The following is a 16,433-nucleotide window of genomic DNA, read 5'->3' on the forward strand; positions in this document are numbered from 1 at the left end:
AAGCAAAATATAATAATTTTTCTGGGTAGTTCTCTGTGAATTCACAATACTAGGATTTTTTTTTCTCAACTCTATTTGTAAAAACACTCATAATTTACCAGTTTTACATGGTGACATGAACTAATGGACCATCTTTAAATAAATTCACTAGAGATCCAGAATATGGCAAAATACTTTTTTTCTGTAGTGCTATGAAATTAGCATCAAACGCAGAAAACTTTACCATTCTTCACCTCCCCCATGGTTGTCATCTCTACACTGTAAATCACAGAGCAAGAATAAATGAAGTTGTTTTCCTCCTGTCATTCATATTTCATAGCTTTCTCTATAGTGTAGATTTATTTCATTTTTAGGAAGGATTAATGCCAAAAGAGTTTATTGCCTTCTATCAGAAACATTTAGCTAGCTGTAGAGATTGTACTGAAGAAGTTGCTTTTAACATTTGTGTGTGTGCATACTCATGCACACATGGGAATAAACATGAAATATGAGAGCATCACACAAATACTTTGAAAACGCTTAAAGTATATTTCTAGAGTATTTACCTTAATTTTCAAGATGTCTTAGCACAGAATATGCCTCTAAAGAGACTGCAGATTTAATGAGAAAATAGACATGTAAAGGAAGCAATCACCATGTTGGAATTATAAGACAGATTTTTGGTTCCTTGTTATGACATTTATAGTTGATGTAACATTGCTTAAAATTATGGACTGATTTGTCCACCAGTCTTATCTCTCTGTGTATGCATATTTGTGTATTTATTAGAATATATATATGACATATATATGATATATATATATATATATATATATATATACATTCACATATATATGAAGGAATAAGAGTAGATGGTAAATTTAAGCGTAATTTTGAGGGTGCCTAGTTATGAAAACATGCCAATGAGTTGTCTCTCCTTCCTCCAGAAAATGAAAAAATAAATAAATAAAATAGAGAGAGAGAGAGAGAGAGAAAGAGAGAGAGATAATGTCTGCCTCTCTGTTCAAAAAGTTCCCCAGATAAACTCTGAACAAGCAGCCGATGTTCTCATGGAAAAACTGGTTCTTATTGAAATTTCACATTCTTGGAAAAAATAATGATTTCTGTGCATTATTAGGCCCAAAGCTTCATGGACATGCACCCTAAGATTTCTTGTAATTACTTGGAAATCTACAGGCACAAGGGAAGGGGCCTGACTCATTCTTTGGATGTGATAACATGACTCACATGAATGTTAAGGGATAATGGGCAACTTAGTTCACTGCAAATCAAACAGCTCCATGATCCATCATTAACCTAAGTGAGCCTTCTCTTTATTGAAGTAACCCTCTAAATGAATAGGTCACAGCGATTTAAAAGCTCACAGATTTGTTAATGTTCCAAGGACTTAGAGTCTATTAGATCAGATGGCCTGAGCATGTACAAAATCGTAGGCACTTTGGATGGCTAAATTGCTTTGGTGTGTGTATAAATATTTTCAAGAATATTCTTTGAAACTTGGTTTAAACAGAGCACGCTACATTTGTGACATTGTTCTGCACAAACGTGTGCATGTGTCAAATTGAAAGGAAAAGAAAGGACTCTGTAGAGAAATACCGCACAAGAGGAAATAAGTTCGCACTCTAAGCTGACTTTCATAATGCAATTAACTCCATTAGAGAGAATGGAATTTTGAATACTGTTCAAATTAAGGCAGTGCAGTCAGCAGCAGCAGCAATTCAGGAAGAATTAGCAGTGCCCTTCTGTAGAGAGCTACTGAATTAAACCTTGGAGGGTTTTAAGATTAAGCCATTTAATTGTTACTTCAGGAGCTCTGGACTTTGCACAGACAGGAGTCCAGGTGTTAATATGGATTCTCCTCTGTTACCTTCAGATAACAAAACTGAATCTCAGAGCCAATTAAGACAAATCTTTAAAGGCTTTCTATCCCTTTTCAGTGTATCCTGAGAGGTTTATTTTAATTGTAGACACCATGGGGAACGGGGACATTATACATAGTGAGACAGTATTGAATCTGGAGTTGAAAAGACCGCACGTACTCATGCAAATTATTCTGCCCTAACTTTAAAAACAAAATATGTTTTTGTAGGCTAACACATTTTACTCTTCTTATTCCCTTAATCATTTTAACAGGAGAACATTGTCTCAATATCAAATACTAATACAAAAGCATGGCTAATTAATGATTATTACATTTATAGGCCAAATTATATGCATGAAGCTATTACATTAAAAAGGCATATAATTCACAAATATGCCCCACTCTTCTCTCTAAAGATAACTGCCCTTAACATATCATCATGTAAATTGTTCAAACCCCTTTTATATGAATTGTATGTTTAGGTGAATATGTGCTCATATTCATCCTTTCATTCATTCATTTATTCATTCACCAAACACTTATTGAGGATTCCTATGTGCCAGGCATTATAGTAGGGCTTTCCTCACAAGGTTTGCATTTTATGTTGGAAGACAGTAGGAAGTAGGTCCTATTTAGAAAAAAATAAATATGTGTAAAGATAAAGATAATTATTCAAGGGAAGGAAGTATTCCTTACAGTGGTTAGAAAATGTAGCTTTGAACTAATACCATTTAAACCAAGATCTACACAAAGGGGAAAGCCGAGTGAGTGCAACGTCCCTGTGGCAGGAGTAAACTTGGCAAAATGAGAAAGGAAATGGAGGGGCTAGGCCAGATATTGGCTTTAAACCATGGAAAGTACTTTGCTGATATTGGAGGGTTTATATCTGGCTATTGTGGCACTGAATTGGGAGTAGGGGTGGATAAAAGTAGAAAAAGAAAGACTAGTTTGGAGACTGACAATAGTGGTTGGAACAAAGATAACTACGGTGGAGGTGAGAAGTGATTTGATTAAAGATATATTTAGACAATAGAGTTATGAAGCAGTAGACTCAATATTGACACTGACTGTGGGGAGATGGGAGGCAAGCAAAGCCTCAGAGCTGACCCTAAAATCTTAAGGTGTTAAATGAATAATTATATAATTGACTGAAGGAAGATTAGGAAAATGAGTACATTTTGTTTGTGGTGAGGAGGGGCAGAGACCAAGAGTTTATTTTTGAACAAGTTGTGTTCAGAATGATTAGTAGATCTTACTATGGACTATATTGTGCCAAAATTCACAGGCCACATATGTTGAATCCCTAGCCCTCAATGTGATGGCATTTGGAGATGGGGCCTTTGGAAAGTAATTATGGCTAGATGAGGTCATAAGGATGGGGTCCTCCTGTTGGGATTAGTGCCCTTATAAAAAAAAAAGCGCCAAAGCAATTTCTCTCTCTCTCTCTCTCTCTCTCTCTCTCTCTCTCTCTCCATAAGCACTAAGAATAAGAGTACACAGTGAGAAGTTGCTGTCTATAAGCCAGGAAGAATGTTCTCATGAGAAACCAAATCAACTCAGCCAACATCTTAATCTTGGACTTCTGACCTTCAGAACTGTGAGAAAATTAATGTCTGTTGTTTAAGACACTCAATAGATAGTATTTTGTTCTGGCAACTTGAGCAAAAAAATACTGAGGTACAAGTGGAAATACTCAGTAGTCATTCTGATACTGAAGTCTGATACTCAGTACAGGGAATGGAGACAAAGATTTGGAAAGACACATTCACATGGCATTTAAGCCACAGCAAGTGGCTCAGGCTACCTCTTCAGAAGTTTCTATATTGAGAGGTGAGTAGGACTGCATCCTGGGAATACCCTGTTTCTATTTATAGCTCTGACATGGGAGAACTCAGCAAAGGAGAATGAGAAGCTGTGGTCATTGAGAGAAGAATAACGTCAGAAAACACTGGCAAGTGTATTTCTGCAGAAAATAATCTAAGTATTCAAACTGCTGGATTTTGTACTTTGATGGATACTGCCAAGCTTCCTTTCAAAAAAGATGGCATATTTTACAATCCAGCCAAAACTCTATGAGATGGGCCTGTACCTTTGTGGCATAATTGTGTTTTTGAACATGTGTAACTCTACTTTTTGTCAAATGTAACAACCATTTTCACTATCTAGAGGTGTGTTTAAATTTTAGGACTGAGGCAGATCACATGCCATATATTTTCATTTATACCCTTGTTTCCCTCATCAATGCTGCTATATAACCATAGGCACATAAACTTCCTTTTTCAATAAACATGAAAATATTGAGTATGTATTATAAATGTATTATGGAGTAAATATCCTTTTAATACTGTTGTTAAAAGGTATATTATGCTTAGTATATACAGAAATTTGCTCTACTTGCCACAACTCTAATTCTGGTTGCAACAGATAGAATTCTAATACATACTGGACTTCCTTCTATGTTAGGATCTAATAAGTATTCCTTGGTATAAATTAATTAGCATCACATTCTGGTCATTTCCTAACAACTCTTTTTGACATTCAAGATATTTTAATAAATGTTGAAATGGCAGCTAAAATTATTTGATGTTTCATTTGTAAATACTATTTCAGTTGCATTATTAAAATTAATGCCATCTAATTGTATCTTCCACCTCTGCTCTAGATAAATTTCATCTCCTCTCTATTAGTTTGCAAACTTGGGAGCTTCCCAGGTAAAATCTGAAAATTGTTTGTACACAGAAGGCAAGGAAAGACTGAAGAAAGAGGCAGGCCACTCTAGGCTGTCTTGGGCAGCTGCCTGGTGAGTAGATATTGACATCCACCTACCAGAACCTTAAAAGTTTTTACAGATGCCTTAACAGGGTTCAGTCACATATTCAATCCAGATGGTCTCAAAAACAAATTACTCTCTCTCAAGACTGTGTACTTGAAACAGCAACCAGTGTTGGAATGGTGAGGCAGGGGTCCTCAAACTTTTTAAACAGGGGGCCAGTTCACTGTCCCTCAGACCGTTGGAGGGCCAGACTATAGTTTAAAAAAAACTAGTCGGCTGCTAAGCAACAGGCAGCGGCAGCAAAAACACCCGGCGGGCTGGATAAATGTTTTCGGCGGGCCGCATGTGGCCCGCAGGCTGTAGTTTGAGGACCCCTGGGTGAGAGGAACAGACATTCCAGGGAGCCATGATTGCTCAAGTGCAGCACAAGGGTCAACCAGCAAATGCATCCTTTTAATGACCTTCTCTAACAATCTAAGACCTTGGTTATCATTTATTTCCCTTTCTCTTTCTAATGACTTCCAACTCATCTATTCCTATGTTCAAGCTTATATTAAAAAAGAAAAATAAGCCGCCCAGCCAGTGTTGCTCAATGGTTGAGTTTTGACCTATGACCAGGAGGTTACAGTTCCATTCCCAGTCAGGGCACATACCCAGGTGTGGGCTCAGTTCCCAGTGTGGGGTGTGCAGGAGGCAGCCTATCAATGATTCTCTTTCATCATTGATGTTTTTTTCTCTCTCTCTCCCTCTCTCTTTTTCTCTGAAATCAATAAAAAGAAAGAAACAAACCAATCCCCCAAACTTCCCTTAACTCTGTACCCTCTCTCTAGTTCCATCCTATTCTCCTCTTTGCTTGATTTCTAAACCTTTTGAAATATGGTGGTAAAAGTTTCATCATAATCTAAATTTCACTGATGATTCTTTAAACTATCAGAAACTTCCATTTCTTTCTATTGAAAACAACTTGTCATTTTATTTATTTATTTATTTATTTATTTATTTATTTATATAAATGACTGAAGGACCAATTGCATTCTAAAGTGAATGAATTCTCTCATAACAATTCCTGACCACCAAATGCTTTCATCTAACCCAGTGGGCCAGGTCTTTACAAATCTAGCTTGATATAGTCATGGAAATCTAAAATGAGAAAGACTTGACCATTAGTACATGTTCTCCGTGGGATAAAATCATACTAAATCAAAAGAAAAAAAAGCAAGAAACAAGAATAATTCTCAAAATTCAAAACATTGTCTGCCCCTCAAGTTTTTATCTTTCCACATTTTAGTGCAGACAACAAGTCAGGACTCATCTTTCCATGGAGAAAAACGTGTGTGTGTGTGTGTGTGTGTGTGTGTGTGTGTTCTAACAATGTTCCAGCAAACAGAAGTTCTGGAAACCGTTCATTATATGGCACCCGTAAGGTGTTATGATCAATCATACTTATAAGTAGCATACTACTATGCCCTGATGTTTAACTACTTCTTTGGTACCTGGTGCTAAGTTTACATCACTCAGTCATTTGATTTAGGAGTTTATAAGTAAGTCCTGAATTTCTCTAATGAGCATCTGTGCACAAATTGGGGACTCACCTTCTCTCATTAGAATCTTCACACATATATGTATACGATGCACATATTTTACAAAGAATTCTAAATTGTTCAAATGTCACACCCCTCATATCAAAGTAATTTAAATCCATTTATAGCATAATGACTTAGATATTCACAGAGCAAAGGGTATGAAAGAAACCTGTAACCCTTTAGTGAAAAAATAACTAAAGCATATTGAAAATTTAAATTATCCATTAGTACCATGATCTATCTATCTATCTATCTATATAAAAGCCTAAGCAAAAGAATGACCAGAACGACTGGAATGACCAGTCGGTTTGACACACACTGACCACCAGGGGCAGACGCTTAAAGCAGGAGATGCCTCCTGGTGGTCAGTGTGCTCCCATAGCAGGAGCACCACTCAGCTGACTGACCCATGCCAGCAGCCCACCAGCCTGGAGGCAGCCACTCGCTCCCTCAGTAGTCCTTCAGGTCCAATCTCCAAAGAAGGGGTCAGGCACCGACAGACCAGTGCCACCTCCAGCACAATCCTGACAGCACTACCAGCCTCCAGGAAGTCAGCCTCGGGAACCATAGCCACTTCCCCTCCCTAGAAGCTCTGCAAGGAAGAAACAATATCCAAGCGGCTGCCAGGTGGATCCCGACAACCAGTGCGAATGTCAGCAGGACAGATCTGGATTTTGGGCCGGCAAGGATGTCCAACCTCCTGCCCGGAGGGCCAATCGAATCCCAGACCCCTCCCACCCTCCTGGGGACCCCACCAGTGCACAAATGCATGCACCGGGCCTTTAATAATAGAATAAAGTGATACAAAACTGAATGGACCTATATTTATAAAAATAGTAAACACAGACCCTGTTTTCCATTGCTTAGCAGATGCTGATTACATTTTTAACTGATAATTGAATAAATGGATTCTTATAATATTTATCCAGTATCTCATAAAAAGTAGAATAACATTATGTCAAGTTCATCTTGATTTTTCAATAGTCATGACTTTCTATTAGTCTTATCCAAAAACAATTTATACCATATTATTAGTTATCTTAACATGTGATGCTTAAAAATAACTTTGAATAACCACTGTTTGCTATTCAACACAGGCGACACTATTCATATTCACATGCACATACAATTTTTCTTTAAAGTTTGGTGATAATGTATCAGCCTTTTAGTATAGTAATTCAGAAAAAGAAGCAATTACCTTAAAGACAAGTATTACAATGCTTTAAATTGTTCAATTATCATGTATTAGTAAAAGTTCCCAATAAAATCTTAATTTTCCCTTATCTAATGATTAAGTTTATTTTTCTTGATATAAATTGAGCCTATTCATAAAACTCAATCTTTGTTAAACAGGAAAGGTACAATAATTTCCACCTATAGTTTAATATAAATAGAATCATGAATTGGTGTCACATTATAAGCAAAATATCTATTGATGTGGTAACTGACATAGTAACACAGGACATAATTACTATAAAAACAGCTTTAATTTGTTAAAAGACTAAAAGAATACTACCTTACCTTAAATAAAACTCTGTAATCACACTTTTCCTTTGAAAGTATGGAGACGTTTATTACCCAGTCTACTAGTAACTCATTTTTTTCTATAAAATGATTTTTTCAAATATATACTTATTGATTTCAGAGACGAAGGGAGAGGGAAAGATAAAAACATCAATGATGAGAAAGAATCATTGATTGGCTGCCTCCTGCATGCCCCCTACTGGGGATCATCGAGCCCGCAACCTGGACATGTGCCCTTGACCGGAATCGAACCCAGAACCCTTCAGTCTGCAGGCCAATGTGCTATCCACTGAGCCAAACCAGCTAAGGCTAGTGATTCATTTTATTACACAAGTCCTTATATTTGATATTTTTACATAAAAATATGGCTCACTTCTGAAGAGAACCATCACTTTATGCATCTTCCTATTACAATTATTAGATTTAATGGTATGACATCTGAATGACATAGATGTGCAAACACAGTAATATTTCACATTTTATTTAAAAACAGTTAAATCAGACTATTCCAAGTTCCATTTTATTAACAAGAATGATTTGATGTTCATCACTGGGTATTTTAAAAATGTAGAAGTGACAGAAATTCTTATCAACCACTAAATGAAAATTGATTTCAACCAATGTCACATACTATTACATTTTATACATGTCACAAAAATACCAGATGCAAAAGATGCTCAGTGTAAGGACAGCAGTTTTGTGTTCCATCCTTAAAGAATGCAGTCAGGTTGAGGTGGGAGTATGTGTCACGTGACTCACTAACAGGGATTTTATTTTCACCATAAACTAAGCACTGGTTTTCCTGTGATGAGAACATAATATGTATCATACCACATGTAGAACATCTCCCCTCCCATAATAATTCTTTTTGTGGAAATTATCTCTAATGATCACCTCACTAAGCAGATCAGTGGAAGAAATGAGGTCCAGTATGAAAAAAATGATTCCTGGCCTGAAAACTTCCCCCTACTGACTGAAAATGGTACACAGCAGAAGTTAAGAATCCAGCAATGGGAGATTTGCTGAATACAATAGAAAAGAAAATGAGGGATATGCTTTTATGGGGAAGGGGCTTAACATTAGCAGGATTAAACCTGGATGTCAGTCTTCAGGGTAAAAACTATTAGTAAGGGGAAAATACCTCTTGGAATTGGATTTTCCAGTTAATATGAAACCTTTTGTTTTATTCCAGTAGTTTCTATAGCAAGTGGAGGACAGCCACTCAATCTTGTTACTGAACAAGCCTGTGTGCCGGTGAAATTAGTAAAGTGAAGCTCCTACTCTGTGCGTAGCTAAGCTCTTGAGCATTCCAAAACAATTTGTCAAGCACCTACTTATGGCTCAGGACTAGTATCCACCTGCCTTTCAATTCTGAAGAGACCTTCAGCTTAAATCATGGGGCGGGGGGAGTAATGTAATATAAACCTCTTCAATTAAACTCCATTCTAGAAATGATAATAAAATATATAAATTAAAATGATTCTCAAATTGCTTAGGATCATTTAATGAATAAACAATGTCACTGGATGATGAGGTTCAATATGTCCAGCTGTGTGTCTGGAAATCATTTTATAAATCTTAAAACTGATCAGGTGTGCTGAAAAGATTAAGCAAACTAATACCTGCTTGGCATGGTTGGATTATCATGTTTTTGGTCATGTAGAGGGTAATTTAAAACTGTAAACATGTTTTCAGAACCTACCCTATTTAAATTATTTTCCCCCTCAGTCAGTAAGAAGTAAGGCAATTTTCCAGCTGAGCAGTTTGTGAATGAGCTTCAAAATACCTGGTGAGAAATTGAGAAGCATGACGTGGTCACAAAAATCTGCCAAAAGTATGTCAGTCCCCTCTCCAGAGAGTATAGAGAAAGCTGTCTGCAAGTGACATCAAGCACTACGAACTACAGAGATTCTGAAGTCACTGTGATTCCAAATAGAAAGAAAGAATGATGTTTTAGGAGAAAAATATTTATAAAATGCTGAAGGTCTCCTTGAACAATGGCTTGCTTGCATGTTCTATAGTGCACAAATGTCTTACTTTTCAAATGTACCACCAAAGGCTGAATACCCTTAGGATAATTTTGAAATGCATATTATATAACCCACAGTACTCCGGTCATCTATTTCCCTTCCACTTCCTCCAAATTAGTTTTGTAGTAGCTAAGTGAGGTAGTTGTACACTGAAAGACTAGCTATTAAAACCTTGAAACTCTTTTTTAATGAACGGTGAAGTTGTAAAATGTACACGGAGAAGGGGTTTTGTATTTTACCAAGAATCAGCAGAGGCAGGTATTTACAGAAGCTGTTTAAAAACAACGCATTGCATAGTTTGCCGTAAAAAAAAAAAAAAATAGGTAACAATAAAGCCGTTTATAACATAACCTAGCATTTCTAATTATTGTCATTCGAAAATCCAGCCATGCCAAGAAATCGGTAGCACATCGTAGCTAAAATCTTTCTTTCCCTCCCCTTTGAATGTAACCTCTGGCCCTGAAGGCTGGAGACTGACTTGTTTAGAACTTAGGGAAGTTTCCCAAAGCTCAACCCTGCACCGGCTCCTAATTCAGATGCCAGATCGGTGTGCAGCCTCGCTGGGCTGCTGACGGCGCCAGGCAACACTTTATTAATCATGTATGGATGTCGGTGCGCGTCCCCCGAAGCGATCCCACACGATGCGATCCCAAGCGCAGGGTAAGCCTTACCTGATGGCAGACGCCGCGGCACCGGCAGCAGCAGGAAGGGCAGCAGCGGGAGGCAGCAGCCCAGCGATGCACCGAAGGTGAGACCCTCCTCCGTCTCCCCCGTCTCTCTGTCTCTGCCTCTCTTTCTCTTCCTTTTAAATCACGGGAGCAACACACTGCCTGGCATTTGCTTCCCTCTCATTCCCAAAAGGTTCTCCTCGCGGGGCAGCCGGTGCACACCACTTCCTCCCTGGAAGAGGCAGCCTCCCTCCTCAGAAGCGCCCGGACCCCTGTGCGTCCTCCCTCCACGTTTCCCCGTCTGATCAATGGTGCTCTCCCGGCGGCTCCCGCACAACCGCAGCGGCGAGCGGCCAGCCAATGGGGGCCCGGCGTCCCTGCCAGGCAGCTCCCCGCCCGCAAAACAAAACGCCGCGTGCCTCGGACGCGTCGCTGAGTTGTGAAAAGTAATTGAATCCCGCCTTTGAGATGGATCTTGTTTGTGCATTTCCCCCCGAGCGTCCATTGTCTCGTGTTTGGATCGCATGGAAGGACTCTGTAGCTCACAGAACACTCACTGGAGGAGCCTGCGGGCGCGCGAAGGTTCTGGGCTGCTGAAGTGGGAGCAGGTGTGGACTGTTGAAAATCTAAGAACTATCCGTTGAGAAGCCAGAGGCTGGGTTTCTAGTCCTCAGGCTGCCACTGAGTCAAGTCCGTTTGACCAGGAAGGCGTCTGATTCAATAAACTTTGCACAAGAATCGGGTGTTAAATGGTAATAACCTTGTCCAAGCACTTTCTACTGATTCATTCACCCGTTTCTATGCATGCTGAACTTGGTCCAGGTTCTGTGAGGAACTAGTGTTCAGACTATACGGATTGATCTAGTTTAATTAGTTTTGGTATATTAATATATTGCAAGATTTTTTATTAATATAAAATGTCTTTTAGTTAGGGGGTTTGTTAGTGATTCTCTGCAACTTTATAGGATAGTACAATGATTTTTAAATCTTATCATAAAGACTAATACTATTGAAAACAACAATTCTACTTTCGCCAAGATTGCACAACTACAATGCATGCTTTATGCGTGGTGGTCTTGCTTTACATTTCTGTACATGGAGGCCAAAGGGAGACCTAAGAGGCAGCGCTTCAGATTGGTAGATGGCAGGTTTAAAAAGTCAGAGAATTTACAACAAACCAGCCTGTCTGGGCGCTGCACACCTGCTCATGAGAATACTAAGGATTTAAATAGAGGTATCACCTGTGTTCAGACACGTAAACAGTCCTGATGATCTCAACAACAAGCACCTTTCATGTTCAGGACTGCTAACTCGCAGAAGGCTCCCACTGCGGAGTGGTGGGCAGAATGCACATTCCGCGCTCAGGGGATGGTGAGGAGCCTGCCATGGCCCTCGCCCTGCTCTGGTCCACTAGTGATAATGTGCTCCATGATCTCCTCCAACGATTTTACTAATGGGGTACCAAATAGCGAATAAAAATGTACTTAAGTGCATCGGGAATCATTTCTTTTCTCTCCAAGAATCTGTCACTTTATCATTTATGTTAAGAATGCAGCAATATTTGGGGTAATCATTTAATGTAAGTATGTCAAAAATCTTGAGTACAGAATCTCTATGCAGTTTAAAATATGGGGAAATAAAAGTAGGATTGGTAGCTTGAACCAATGCACAAATAAGAATGTGTTTTTTCAATGTCACTGTTGAATAAGAATAAAACTAATGTGTCTTTCTAAAATCTTTTTGTTCCACTGAAATAATACAAATGGATTGATGCATTTAGTGTAGCGAAGCTTTGTGTGTCCTGACAAGTTGAAATAGCTTGGGGACACTTTGCAAACAAAACAATTTTGTTACCTGTCCATCATGTGACAGAGGCATAGAAATGTGCAATATTTACAGCACTGTATGCTTGTCACTATAAAAAAAAAGAAGCACTCAGTTTATTATAACTCACGCATGTAGCCAATAAAATTCTATTCGGCACTTTCTCTGGCAGAGTGGAGTCATCTGGCTTTGGTGAAGAAAGGAATATGCTAATGAAATGGGAAATATAAACATTAGCTATTGCTTTCTAAAAATTTTTATTGATTACTGAGAGAGAGAGAGAGAGAGATTTGTTGTTCTACTTATTTATGCATTCATCAGTTGATTCTAATACGTGCCCTGTTAGGGGATGGAACCCAAAACCTTGGAATATAGAGACAATGCTCTAACCAACTGAGCTACCCAGCCAGGACACATGTTTATTTCTTAATTTTAAAATAAAGTGTATTTATTTATTTATTTGAATTCACAAATAACAAGTCATCGAATACAGAACACTGTCTCTGTTCTGTTGGTCGATGGTTTTTAATATGCGGTCCCCAGACAAGTAGCGATGGCATCACATGGGAACTTATTAAAAAGGCAACTTATCAAGCTCCTCCCCGTTCCTGTTGGATCAGGAATTTTAAGATGCTACCCAGAAATCTGTTAGATGACCCCAATGCACACATGTTTTAGAATCATTGCTCTAAGGAAGGGATTTGCAAACTACTGTTACGGACCAGCACCTACTTTTGTAAGTAAAGTTTTATTGTAACACAGTCACAACCTTTCTTTCCATACTTTCTATAACTGCTTGTGCACCATAATTGCAGAAGTGAGTAATTGCCACAGGGATCTATGACCTGAAGCCTAAAATGTTTAATATCTGTCACTTTAAGAAATATCCGTCAACCACTGTCTACAGTACAAGATGTGTTATGTAATTAGTACAAATGACAAGAGTTCTGAAAGAAATAGCATTTGAAAATGGGGTGGGAAGGTTTAGATTAATGAAGACAACAGAATTTGAAATAGAGTGAAAGTGATGTGGAAAATTATATCGATGTGTGTTCTTTACGGAATTTTGCTTTTCCACCCTGAGGGAGAAATATACTTCTCCTCTTTAGTCTTGGTATATGACATGCTTTGATAGGAATGAAAGATAACATCACTTCCAAGCTGAATATTGAAGAACAAATATAAATTTGTACCTACTTCATATACAGGCTTTATTCACAGCTAGATTGTTGAATGAAGAGAACATTGGAGTCTTAGCTGCCCCAAGATGAAAATTTAGCTTAAGAAGAAAATAAAGTTTTGATCTGAAATCCACTGAAGTTTTCGGGTCATATAACCTAGTCTATCCTGATTAAAGCACAGAAGAAGAATTAACATAATTAGAGTTAAGAAAGTAAGTGCTAAAATGAACAAACATGCTGACTAGGACAAGGCAATTAACTGGAAACTAAAAATCATTTTTTATTTTTTGGGGGGATAAATGAGTAGGGTTTCTTTAAGGAAGGAATTCCCTGAAAAGTAGGAAATGAATATTAAAAATAATTAGAGATAATTAAGGCTAAGAAGTTAGAACTTAGTTATATAGCAATGGGAAACCATGGGAGACTGTTTAGAAAAGGAATGACATCATCAAAATCATGCTATTGAAGGTTATTATGTTGGCAAAAGAGAGCTAGATAGACAATAAAAAAAGAAAAATTCACCACAGGCTGTGAAAAATTAAAATATGATGTAACATGGGCCTTAACTCAAGCATTGTCACCTACTTTCAATAAATCAACAAGTGCCATCAACTTGACTGCCTAAACAATATTAAGGCATCATTTTATCATTTATTTTAGCCACAATTATTATTGCTTTGCTTCAGGCTCTCACCTTTTCTCCCCAGATGTTTGTAGTCATCTCTTAATACGTATCTCTGTCTCCTTGACCTGTCTATTGTGGGTCAAGTGTAGATTTGCTTCACAACTTCTTTAATCCTCCCTGGTTGATGAGACATTTCCAATCTCATAGGGGAGAGAGCGGAGACAGAAACCAGGAGATCTCTTCCAACAACACATTTCTCAGAAGTGATAAACATCACTTCTACTTATATTTCCTTAACCAGTCACAGACACGTTACTAAAAGTGATGCCAACGTCACAAAGATGCATAACCTTCCTAGAGGAAAATAATTATTAGAAGGGCTAGTGATTATATTGAAATAACAAAATCTAATGCATTCTCATCTGAGTTTAAAGCAACAAAAAGTTGAGATTGCCTAGCCGGTGTTTTGCATGTCTAGAGTAAATATCACATGTTCTTCATCTTCGTTTTGCCACTTCAGTGTAGTATTTATTGTTAAATAGAAACGTCTTAAAAAGGAAAAAAAATGTAAGAAATCCCATGAGATTAAATAAAAGTATTTCATTAAGCCATGGATGTAGATAGTAGAAAGAAGAAAAAATTAGAATAAATACACGGAATAGTGTTTTAAATCTTGGAGATCATGCATCCTTTCTTGTATTATCTTTAAAGTGGAGGCTGGATCAAAGGCCCATGCACACAGTTTAGGTGCCAGCTGGCGTCCAGAACCAGCGTAAAGGCACCTGACCAAAGTGGCTCCTGTGAGTGGCATGGCTTGACTCTACTGGGATTTCCAGAGAAATATATGGAATACCGCCAAGAATTTTCCAATCAAAAGGCCAGCAGCTCCCTTTCCTTATTTATCCAGACTGCCTCCTTTTTTGGGGGGAGATCTTTACATTTCCAGGCACATTTACTCCCATCATTGTTTTCAGTGTAAAAGTAGCCTGAGGGCAGTAAGCAAAGACCAGCCACACTCACTTGTTCCTCATAAACAAGGAAGTCAATTACATCCCCATGGATTTGCCCCTGTAGGCTGCAGCTAAAAATGGAGGGTTCAAGAAAAGGTTAACAGTCATCTGATAGCCTAAGATAACATTCATGCCAGTAACAAGGGGCAGAAGGGCAAGATAAATGCACAGTACTGTGAGGTCACATATTTTGGGATTTAAAATAAAGTAAAATATCCAGATTTTCTAGGGTGAGCTGATGACTTGAAATAAATGAACAGAATCAATTGCCAGTGTGTAGCAGAATATGAGATTTGACCAGTCATCATAATAAAACACTATAAAAACTATTACTAATAATAAATGGGTTAGTGTTTACTGAGCAGAACTGGCTGTCTGCACAGGGTTAAATATTTCACATACATTGTCATGGCATGTGTGAAGGCGGTAATATTATTTTCTGCAGTTTGAAATGAGGAAACGAAGTACTGGAGAAGTTAAATAACGGATAATGGTCATAAACATAGTAATCAGTGGAATCTGGATTTGCATCATGGCAGTTGAACTCCAGAGCTTATTTTCATAATCACTAAACTCTAATGCTCGAACCTAATATTTCTTTATTGCCATATGAATACAAAATCTAAACATAGCAGCTTTATAATGCCTGATTTCAATGGCAGAAAAAGTCTTGATTATTAAGAAACAGCATTTTTCCATCATGAACTGACTGGTATTTTAATAATTCATTAAACAAATAATAATTGAATTCTACAGTGTACATGGCTTTGTGTTAGAGGTGAATGCAAAACAGTAAACATTTGGGGATCAAGTGGGAAGTTTTTGTTCCTCAGGCAGCGGTTCTCAACCTGTGGGTCCCGACCCCTTTGGCAGTCGAACGACCCTTTCACAGGGGTCGCCTAAGACCATCCTGCATATCAGATATTTACATAACAATTCATAACAGTAGCAACATTACAGTTATGAAGCAGCAACGAAAATAATTTTATGGTTGGGTCACAACATGAGGAACCGTATTTAAAGGGCCAGAAGGTTGAGAACCACTGAATTATAGCAACTATATATTTTACCACTAACTATGTACAAACGAAGTAATCTTACAATGAAATATCATTTTGTCCCAAGATCGATCATCAATGTATCTCCATTAGGAAGAGAAACAAACATAATATTTTAAAATAAAAAGATGCAACTAATAGAAGGCTTTGTCACAAAACAGTGAACTTTAGACTCAGCAAGGTTGCAACAGGTAGAGATCAGACCTACTTCAGTAATGTTCTGACTTGATCAGCATTATGTGGAATAAATGAATTTTTAAAGACCATGTATGTTTTAAATAAATACTACCTCATTT

General features: G+C 37.9%; 1 protein-coding gene across 1 annotated transcript in view; it reads right to left on the reverse strand.

The window, feature by feature from the left end:
• Positions 1-10,732, reverse strand: part of CDH12 (cadherin 12) — a 718,639-nt gene extending 707,907 nt beyond the window's left edge. Inside the window, exon 1 of the mRNA XM_070411429.1 lies at positions 10,443-10,732. The gene's annotated coding sequence lies outside the window, so the exon portion shown is untranslated. The remainder of the gene's footprint in view (positions 1-10,442) is intronic.
• Positions 10,733-16,433: the final 5,701 nt, after the last annotated feature.

The sequence above is a fragment of the Myotis yumanensis genome, unplaced genomic scaffold (genome assembly GCF_028538775.1).
Source record: "Myotis yumanensis isolate MYYU_CA2020_CCGP unplaced genomic scaffold, mMyoYum1.0.hap1 SCAF_4, whole genome shotgun sequence".
Lineage (NCBI taxonomy): Eukaryota > Metazoa > Chordata > Mammalia > Chiroptera > Vespertilionidae > Myotis > Myotis yumanensis.